This window comes from Salmo salar, chromosome 15 (genome assembly GCF_965601325.2).
Source record: "Salmo salar chromosome 15, fSalSal1, whole genome shotgun sequence".
Classification (NCBI taxonomy): Eukaryota; Metazoa; Chordata; class Actinopteri; order Salmoniformes; family Salmonidae; genus Salmo; species Salmo salar.
In genome coordinates this window covers 95,133,059-95,143,954 of record NC_138305.1, presented here as the reverse complement: position 1 = coordinate 95,143,954, position 10,896 = coordinate 95,133,059, and positions in this window count along the sequence as shown.

Sequence of the window (10,896 nt, the reverse complement as noted above, 5' to 3'; positions counted from 1 at the left end):
CGGAGTCTTCAGTGGCGGTCTGCAGCCCGGAGTCTTCAGCGGCGGTCTGCAGCCCGGAGTCGTCAGCGGCGGTCTGCAGCCCGGAGTCTTCAGCGGCGGTCTGCAGCCCGGAGTCTTCAGCGGCGGTCTGCAGCCCAAAGTCTTCAGCGGCGGTCTGCAGCCCAGAGTCTTCAGGGGCGGTCTGCAGCCCAGAGTCTTCAGCGGCGGTCGGCAGTTCAGAGCCTCCGACGATGATCCACGGTCTGATTCCTCCGGCGACACAGAAGCGGGGGGATCAGCGGGCGGTGTGGGGGCTACGCCCCGAACCAAAGCCGCCGCCAAGTATAGATGCCCACCCGGACCCTCCCCTATCGGTTCAGGTTTGCGGCCGGGAGTCCGCACCTTTGGGGGGGTGTACTGTCACGCCCTGACTTGAGAGAGACGATGGGCCGCACGACAAACTTCCAACGGTGGCGAGAGGACGGCGGCGGAGCAACTGCTCCCCCAGCCGCGGCTCGAGCCCAGCCCCGCTTCGCACCCCAGCCCGACCGACCCAGCCCTTAGAGCCAATCCTTATCCCGAAGTTACGGATCTGACTTGCCGACTTCCCTTACATACATGGAGGGAACTCACGTGCGCCAGCTGTGTGGTTAGTGAGAAAGTGCATATTGCAAATGAACACTTATCACGCTGCGCTTTGGTCCCCTCTCTACGACAGCCGTAACATGTAGGCTATACCAGCCTATAGGTAGGTAAATGGTGGTTTCTCTCTCTCTGACGGTGGCGCGAATGATGAATAACTGTAGGCGTGTGTGCAGAGGCCTGTCAGTCAGAGGCTTGCCCACCTTGAGCGTGCAAAATCTGACCTAACAAGAACAGACAGAAAACTCTACCAGGGGTCGCTAAAACGGCTATCCTCAAAACAGTTTGTTAGGGGCCCGTGTACGTGTACGACGCACTTGAACTCGCCCTACTGTCTGAGTACTTACCTTACAGAAACGTACCACCGCATATGCACACAAACTGATCCACCTCATCAGTTTGTCTGTATGTGTCTTGGAGGCTCCCATTAACACGATACCAATCTCACCAATGGCTCCAGTCAGTACGGGCCACTATCTCTCCCATGGGCTCCTCAAGCCAACCTTTCCAACTCCAGTCTAGGGGGATCCAAACATCCCCCTCCACTCCCCAAGGAGGTGGGCATCAGGACAAACAATCAATATCACTGACAGATCCACGTCAGACAGATGAGATGGGGGATAATTATGGGAATGTTCTGAAAGACACTCTCTGTGTTGTTATGACCCAGGACAGGAGGAGCCTTGTCTCAACCTGGGGTAAGAGAGCTGGGGACAAATTACCTTGTTTTGCTTCATTAATATCATTGGCTTCGTGTCCTTACACAACTTGGGTAGTAAGATAGTGGATAGTAGTGGCATAGTTAAACCCATAACCATGGTGAAGAGAAGCTAGGTGATGGGATGGATGGCTTGGTTTGTTGTACTGTTTTAATTCTTACAATACACATGGGAATAATTTAGAGATTGCTTTGTGCCCTTCCTCTGTTTAGTACATAGTAGTGACAATCACAGACTACGAATAGGTATGAGGAGACTGGAGAGAAGTGGATGTGGGAAGGAAAGAGGCATGGTTGGAGCGTAACAAGCCGGCCGTGTGTGAATGTACAAAGCTATAAATGCACTTGACAGCTGTGTAAATTGAGAATAAAATTATAGAAAGTTACCCTAATATTACTTTCTGCTCATAAATAAATAAAAATCGTCCACAGAATGGCAAAAGTAAGACAGATGATCTAAATTAAGATAAGACAGATTTGAATTAATCATGCCAGGGAAGGGAGATTTTGTTTTAGAATTTGGAGCTACATTGCAGGTATGTGTGACCACGTGCAATTATCAGTACTTTCCCCTACTAAAGCCACAGAAAACTTGGCAGAAGGAAAATAAAATAATGAATGATAATGAACTTGCAGCTAGCCCTTTGTATTTTATTCAAGCAAATAAGGTGGTGACGTAGGTAGTGATGTAGCTCCTCTATGCCAAATAGTCTATCATTGAAACCCGACCCTAGTCACTGTGTTGCCTGGGGTCAGGTTTTCGAGACTATGTAACTTAGACAAGGTATCTACAGTGCATTCGGAAAGTATTCAGACCCCTTGACTTTTTCCTCATTTTGTTACGTTACAGCCTTATTCTAAATTTGATTTATTTTTAAATCCTCATCAATCTACACACAATACCCCATATTGACAAAGAAAAAAACTTTTTCTTTACATTTTTACAAATTTATTCAAAATATAAAACTGATTCAGTACTTTGTTGAAGCATCTTTGGCAGCGATTACAGCCTTGAGTCATCTTGGGTATTAGGCTACAAGCTTGGCACAGCTGTATTTGGGGAGTTTCTCCCATTCTTCTCTGCAGATCCTCTCAAGCTCTCAGGTTGGATGGGGAGCGTTGCTGCACAGATATTTTCAGGTCTCTCCAGAGATGTTCGATTGGGTTCAAGTTTGGGCTCTGGCTGGGCCACTCAAGAACATTCAGATACTTGTCCCGAAGCCACTCCTGCGTTGTCTTGCGTGTGTGCTTAGGTTCGTTGTCCTGTTGGAAGGGGAAGCTTTGCCACAGTCTGAGGTTCTGAGCGCTCTGTAGCAGGTTTTCATCAAGGATCTCTTTGTACTTTGCTCCGTTCATCTTTCCTTCAACCCTGACTAGTCTCCCAGTCCCTGATGCTGAAAAATAGCCAGCTCTAGGAGAGTCTTGGTGGTTCTAAACTTCTTCCTTTAAAGAATGATGGAGGCCACCGTGTTCTTTGGGACCTTCAATGCTGCAGAAATGTTTTGGTACCCTTCCCCAGATCTGTGCCTTGATACAATTCTTTCAACCTCATGGCTTTGTTTTTGCTCTGACATGCACTGTCAACTGTGGGACCTTATCTAGACAGGTGTGTGCCTTTCCAAATCATGTCCAATCAATTGAATTTACCACAGGTGAACTCCAATCAAGTTGTAGAAACAAACTCAGTTTTGAGTCTCAAAGCAAAGGGTCTGACACTTATGTAAATAAGGTATTTCTGTTTTTTATTTTAAATACATTTGCTAACATTTCTAAAAACCTGTTTTCACTTTGTTATTATGGGGTGTTGTGTGTAGATTGATGAGGATTTTTTTTTATTTAATCCATTTTAAAATAAGGTTGTAATGTAACAAAATGTGGAAAAAGGGAAGGGGTCTGAATACTTTCAGAATGCACTGTATATCTGTAGGAGCTATGGTTATGGTAAATAAATGACATCACGTACACAAATCTCTACTTTTCTGTCTGACTCTGCATATTGGCTGATACGGACAGACAGAGGGGTTAGGTGCTGTTAGCGGAAAAACATCTCTCACTCCTGGCAAAGTCTGAATGCTTCCCTGGAACCTCCAGGTCTGAAGAACAACCGCTGCTTCTGAACTTCTGCATGCAGAGCACAATTTATAGGAAAATCTAGCATTGCTCATTGTCTGTGTACTTTGCTCATTCCAAATCTTCACTGAACTGCACCTTGTAATGTAAGCTATGAGTAGGAGACGGAGTCAGGATAATTTACCTGTCTGCCCGAAAGAAAAAAGAAAGAAAGAAGTGACTGGGAGGAAGAGAAAGAGAGACAGAGACTCCCAAACAGAAAGAAAGTAGAACATCTTAAGGAATGCCACGTGACACCTCTGTTTCATTTTCTTTGCACCTTCTCTCTTTTCTTACAGAGAGACAAAAGAAAGGACAGAGCGACTAAACTGGTATCATAGCAACAGTTGTGTTTAGAGTATCCTGCCTAGGTATCAGTGGGTCTTGGACTGAATAACTGTTTGAGTAACTTAGGTTTCTGTGAAAAAATTTGAAGCATGCGCAAAACATAATATACAGGAGCTTGGCGTGTGTCTCCAAGGGAGAGACGGTCTCTCTGGTTGTGTCCCACATGGCACCCTATTCCCTTTATAGTGGACTACTTTTGACTCGGGCCCATGGTCAAAAGTAGTGCACTATGTAGGGAATAGAGTTCCATTTGCGATGCAGAATCTCTGTCTGCTCTGCTCTCCACAGGTAGTCTTGTTTGGAAGTGATGATAAACAGGAGAGAGACAGAGAGCATGGCACCACCTCTCATCCAAATAATGTCCCCTCTGCATAGTTCCGCTGCAATGTAGTTTCTGGATCATTCCCATTTGTCTTGTATTATTGGGACAAATAGTGTAAACCACTTTGCTTGTTACAATAAAGGGAGTACAGAGGGAGAACCCTGTCTAAAAAGGCTAGCTACTTCACCAGATAACAAGTGAATAAGTAAGCAAAATTATGGGCACTATAATTGTTCTCTGTGGCAAGAAGTCGAATAAAACCCTCACGACTCTGCAATTCAACGTAAATGAACCATTTCGTGTTAGGGACACAACCATTGGGGTTTAGTTTCTAAGAAACATGTCTTGATTTATATCTTGCAGAGACAATAATGAACAATATTGATAATGTTGCATTGGCACTTGGCACACTTGTTGGTTACCATTGTCACGAGCTGCCATAGTCTCCTGGTGTGGACGAACTGCTATAGTCTCCTGGCCTGGTGTCCCGTCCTGACCAGTAAAGGGATTATTTGTTATTTGAGTTTGGTCAGGACGTGGCAGAGGGTATTTCTTTTATATGGTTCGGGGTGGTTGTGTATGTAGAGGAGTGTTAGATTTATGTATTCCGGGGTTTTTGGTTATTGTTCTATGTTAGTTTATTTCTATTTTCTGTCTAGTCGTTTGTATTTCTATGTTTTGCTAATTGGTGTTGGGGCCTTCAGTTGGAGGCAGCTGTCTATCGTTGCCTCTGATTGAAGGTCCTATAATTAGGAGTATGTTTGTTTTGGGGTTTGTGGGAGATTGTTTCTTGTATTGCTGTGTGTTGCCTACAAGACTGTTTTGTCGGCCGTTTGTTTTGGATTAATAAAAATGAGCATTCATGTACCCGCTGCGCCTTGGTCCATCTATTACGACGACCGTGACACCTGGGCAAGATGCCATAGTCTCCTGGTGTGGACGAGCTCCCATAGTCTCCTGTCATGGACGAACTGCCATAGTCTCCTGGTGTGGACGAGCTGCCATAGTCTCCTGGCGTGGACGAACTGCCACAGTCTCCTGGTGTGGACGAGCTGCCATAGTCTCCAGGCGTGGACGAACTGCCATAGTCTCCTGGTGTGGACGAGCTGCCATAGTCTCCTGGCGTGGACGAGCTGCCATAGTCTCCTGGCGTGGACGAGCTGCCATAGTCTCCTGGCGTGGATGAACTGCCATAGTCTCCTGGCGTGGACGAGTTGCCATAGTCTCCTGGCGTGGACGAGCTGCCATAATCTCCGGGCGTGGATGAACTGCCATAGTCTCCTGGCGTGGACGAGCTGCCATAGTCTCCTGGCGTGGATGAACTGCCATAGTCTCCTGGCGTGGACGAGTTGCCATAGTCTCCTGGCGTGGACGAGCTGCCATAGTCTCCTGGTGTGGACGAGCTGCCATAGTCTCCTGGCGTGGATGAACTGCCATAGTCTCCTGGCGTGGACGAGCTGCCATAGTCTCATGGCCCGGGCGAGATGCCATATTCTCCTGGTGTGGACGAGCTGCCATAGTCTCCTGGCGTGGACGAGCTGCCATAGTCTCCTGGTGTGGACGAGTTGCCATAGTCTCCTGGCGTGGACGAGCTGCCATAGTCTCCTGGTGTGGACGAGCTGCCATAGTCTCCTCGCATGGATGAGCTGCCATAGTCTCCTGGCGTGGATGAACTGCCATAGTCTCCTGGCGTGGACGAGTTGCTATAATCTTCTGGCATGGACGAGCTGCCATATTCTCCTGGCGTGGACAAGCTGCCATAGTCTCCTGGCGTGGACAAGCTGCCATAGTCTCCTGGCGTGGACGAGCTGCCATAGTCTCCTGGCGTGGACAAGCTGCCATAGTCTCCTGGCGTGGACGAGCTGCCATAGTGTCCTGGCGTGGGCGAGCTGCTATAGTCTCCTGGTGTGGATGACTGTAAAACCTAATCAAAGTTTATTGGTCATGTACACAGATTTTCAGATGTTATCGTAGGTGCAGCTCCAAAAGTGTAGTAATAATAATACCTAGAAAACAATACAAAACAATATGCACGTAATCCAAAATTAAAAAGAAAGAAATGAAGAAATATCAGAACGAGCAATAAGCACCATGGGAGTAACTCTGCTAAAGCCATCACACCATCACCCCACAGGACCCAGTTCGTTTCTAAGCAGGGAGGAATCCTGCTATCTAATTAAAGCCTCATGATAGCTATACAGTCCAACTATGCTCATTTACACAACCTTGGTACAGACAGACAAACCAAAAGACAGAAACCTCACACGTTCACAATGAGCCCATTCATAAACCCAACCTCACTTCTCTGGGATAGGATAGGAGCAGGAAAAGGAGAAAAAACGGTTGCTCTTAGCATTTGGGCAGATGCAACTGCGATCACTCAGCTCGTCTGATGCTGATAATGGGGCGATGGGAAATTCCTGTCAGGGAGTCTCAGTCGAAGACGTGGTGTAGCGCAGGCAGGGCTGTTTCGCAACTGCTTTGGCAGGCTGCGTGTGTGTGTGTGTGTGTGTGTGTGTGTGTGTGTGTGTGTGTGTGTGTGTGTGTGTGTGTGTGTGTGTGTGTGTGTGTGTGTGTGTGTGTGTGTGTGTGTGTGTGTGTGTGTGTGTGTGTTAGACGCTAGGGCAGAGAATGAGTCACGGCATGCTCACATAACTGTCATTAAACACATTTAGAAAAACATAAGACAATCAAAACACTCAAGTATGTGCCTGGCATGGCATTCAATTATTGAGCAATACGATAGAAGGAGAAAATGTGGTGTGGAAATACAGTGCCTTTCTCTCGCCCCATTCTTTGTAACTCTATGGTATGGTACAAAGGGGGTATGATGAATCTGATTTGACTGGTGGCTAGTCACCCTTTGCACCCCATCAATGCCTTCTGAAGCATATATAGTACCCTTAGCAAAACTTGCGTTATCATCAAATCAAGGCCCACCCCTGCCCTCCCTTCAGCAAATCAGATCACGACTCCATTTTGCTCCTCCCTTCCTATAGGCAGAAACTCAAACAGAAAATACCCGTACTAAGGAATATTCAACGCAGGTCTGACCAATCAGAATCCATGCTTCAAGATTGTTTTGATCACGCAGACTGGGATATGTTTTGCGTAGCCTCTGAGAATAATATTGACGTATACTCGGACACGGTGGCTGAGTTCATCAGGAAGTGTATAGGGGATGTTGTTCCCACTGTGACTATTAAAACCTACCCAAACCAGAAACTGTGGATAGATGGCATCATTCACCCAAAACTGAAAGCGCGAACCACCGCATTTAACCATGGCAAGGTGACTGGGAATATGGTTGAATGCAAACAGTGAAAACCAGCCACATCGCGGACACCGACATCTTGCTCCCGGACAAGCTTAACACCTTCTTCGCCCGCTTTGAGGATAACACAGTGCCACCGACACAGCCCGCTCCCAAGGACTGTGGGCTCTCCTTCTCCTTGGCCGATGTGAGTACGTTATTTAAGCGTGTTAACCCTCGCAAGGCTGCCAGCCCAGACGGCATCCCTAGCCGTGTCCTCAGAGCATGCGCAGACCATCTGGCTGGAGAGTTAACGAGAAAAATTCTAATCTCTCCCTATCCGAGTCTGCTGTCCCCACCTGCTTCAAGATGTCCACCACTGTTCCTGTACCCAAGAAAGCATAGGTAACTGAACTAAATGACTATTGCTCCATAGCACTCACTTTTCTCATCATGAAGTGCTTTCAAAGGCTAGTTAAGGATCATATCACCTCTACTTTACCTGACACCCTAGACCCACTTCAATTTGCTTACCACCCAAATAGATCCACAGATGATGCAATCGCCATTGCACTGCACACTGCCCTATCCCATCTGGAAAAGGGGAATAGCGATGTAAGAATGCTGTTCATTGACTATAGCTCAGCCTTCAACACCATAGTACCCTCCAAACTCATCATTAAGCTCGGGGCCCTGGGTCTGAACCCCGCCCTTTGCAACTGGGTCCTGGACTTCCTGACGGACCGCCCCCCAGGTGGTGAAGGTAGGAAACAACACCTCCACTTCGCTGAACCTCAACCCTGGGGCCCCATAATGGTGTGTGCTCAGCCCCCTCCTGTACTCCCTGTTCACCCTCGACTGTGTGGCCATACACGCCTCCAACTCAATCATCAAGTTTGCAGAAGACACAACAGTAGTAGGCCTGATTACCAACAATGACGAGACAGCCTACAGGGAGGTGAGGGCCCTGGCAGAGTGGTGAAAGGAAAATAACCTCTCACTCAACGTCAACAAAACGAAGCAGCTGATCGTGGACTTCAGAAAATAGCAAAGAGAGCTCCCCCTCCTCGGTGTACATGGCTGTATCACCGCCTGGTACGGCAACTGCACCACCAACAACCGCAGGCCTCTCCAGAGGGTGGTGCGGTCTTCCCAACGCATCACCGGGGGCACATTGCCTGCCCTCCAGGACATCTACAGCACCCGATGTCACAGGAAGGCCAAAGAGATCATCAAGGACATCAACGACCATGGCCTGTTCACCCTACTATCATCCAGAAGGTGAGGTCAGTACAGGTGCCTCAAAGCTGGGACCAAGAGACTGAAAAACAGCTTCTATCTCAAGGCCATCAGACTGTTAAATAGCAATCACTAGCTGACCACCACCCGATTACTCAACACTGCACCTTAGAGGCTCTTGACCAATATACATAGACATGGAATCACTGGCCACTTTAATAATGGGACACTAGTCACTTTAATAATGTTTACATAGTGCTTTACTCATCTCATATGTATAGACTGTATTCTATTCTACTGTATTTTAGTCAATGCCACTCCAACATTGCTTGTCCTAATATTTATATATTTCTTAATTCCATTCTTTTACTTTTAGATTTGTGTGTATTGTTCCGAATTGTTAGATACTACTGCACTGTTGGAGCTAGGAACACAAGCATTTCGCTACACCCACAATAACATCAGCTAAATATGTGTATGTGACCAATACATTTTGATTTGATTTGAAATCCTTTGTTTTCTTTTTTCATTTGAAAAACATCTCTCGTATTAGGTTGACTTTGCCTAGTGCAGGACCAGGACCAATGTGCCAAGAACAACACAACAGAAATACAAAATAGAACATATGTCTTTGTCAAACATTAAAATGATAAAGGAACGACCAAACACTGAACACTGCCAGACAAGTTCCCATTAAATAATGAGATGTATTTAGACAACCATAATGGCACCGCTGAAAATGTCACTGATTATTGATTAGCAGTAACCCCTGATGCCCTAAAGTAGGCAAGTTGTTGGTGTATTTACCTAAGAGAGAAGGCTATATTTAAGAAACGAATAGTCCCTACCTCTCATGACATAATTTCAATATGGTAACCCATGTATTCAGAACCAATCTTCATTCCTGCCAAACACAGGCCTAGATTTAACCAGTTCCAGCTCTAACCCACAACTGGATAGCAGTTTCATTGTTTTGTTTAGGCCATGTCGGAGGTGTAAACTGCATTGGAGCTGTGAAATCGGTGAGCGAATGCTCTTGTTGTCATTAGCCAGGTTTTAATTGACCCAGGTTTATTCATCAAAAGCAAATTCTCTAAAGATCAACAACAATTGTATCCGTGCGACAAACGATGATGGAAACAGTTTTTCGAATAAATTATGATTGCCGAATAATTTTAAAGGTACACAGGGACACGATGTCATCGCATAACTATAATGTTACACTCCACATTTAATTCTAAATGTCTACCCCTTGCAAATATATATATTTTTTAACGATACAAATTTTGTTTCTTTGGAGAATGCCTGAATTGATTTGCCTTGCTTTTCTGGTTGGCTGACAAGTTTCACCATCCAATTATTTCAGGTCCACAGGAGTGCAAGTTTCCCCATTGCAAGGACCGTTGGCGATACGTTGGCACATAATAATTATTAGACTATGGCAAATATTAGTCAATTCTTGCATTCTATCAATGCTGGCTTTCGCGGGCTACCTGAGACATGAAACAGATAGGTAGGAGGGGATACAGGCTGTCGCCAATTTATTAATGCGGAATTTGCCTAAATGGGTTATGGAAGCACTTCAACCACTATACATTTATTCGACGCTATAGGTTTTTGGTGATTTATTGTTATTTTTTAGGTGTGATGTCATTACATCCAGCTAGTTAAATGCAAACTCACCCTAGAAGGCAATTGTCGCATATATTTTCTATACTAATTAAAATGTTATATTCCAAATGTCAACAAACGATCACTGGATAAGTTAATGGAAACATAAACCACGTTTCCATCCAAAAACATCACGACAGCTGTGATGGAAATTTTATAAAAGCTGAGAGATCATTTGTTTGTTCAACATGGTGGGATCTTTTTGTGTCGGTAAAATGTATTATGTAAGAAATGGCTGTGGAAGCTCCTTTATGCGCATATATTGATATAATAACCATCATATCGAAGTAAACTTGGAATAACGAGATAATATGGTGTGTGGTCCTCCCACTACGACTCGGGAAACCATGCAGTTTACTAGGCTACAGATGAAACAAATTACTTCACAGGGTGGTGAAAGTGCACGGTGATGAGCTTGATGCTCCTTTCTAATAAATATCGGGGGTCTTATTCTGGTGATATGATGATCGATGCTTGACTGACATTTGACAAATAAAACAACTCTTGCTTTTATCCATAATAATCTCATCATGTACAGTAGATTAGCCTACAATGTGTCGAGACCAGACTAGGCACATTTGTTATTTAACACAACAGTTTTTGTTGGAAAACACA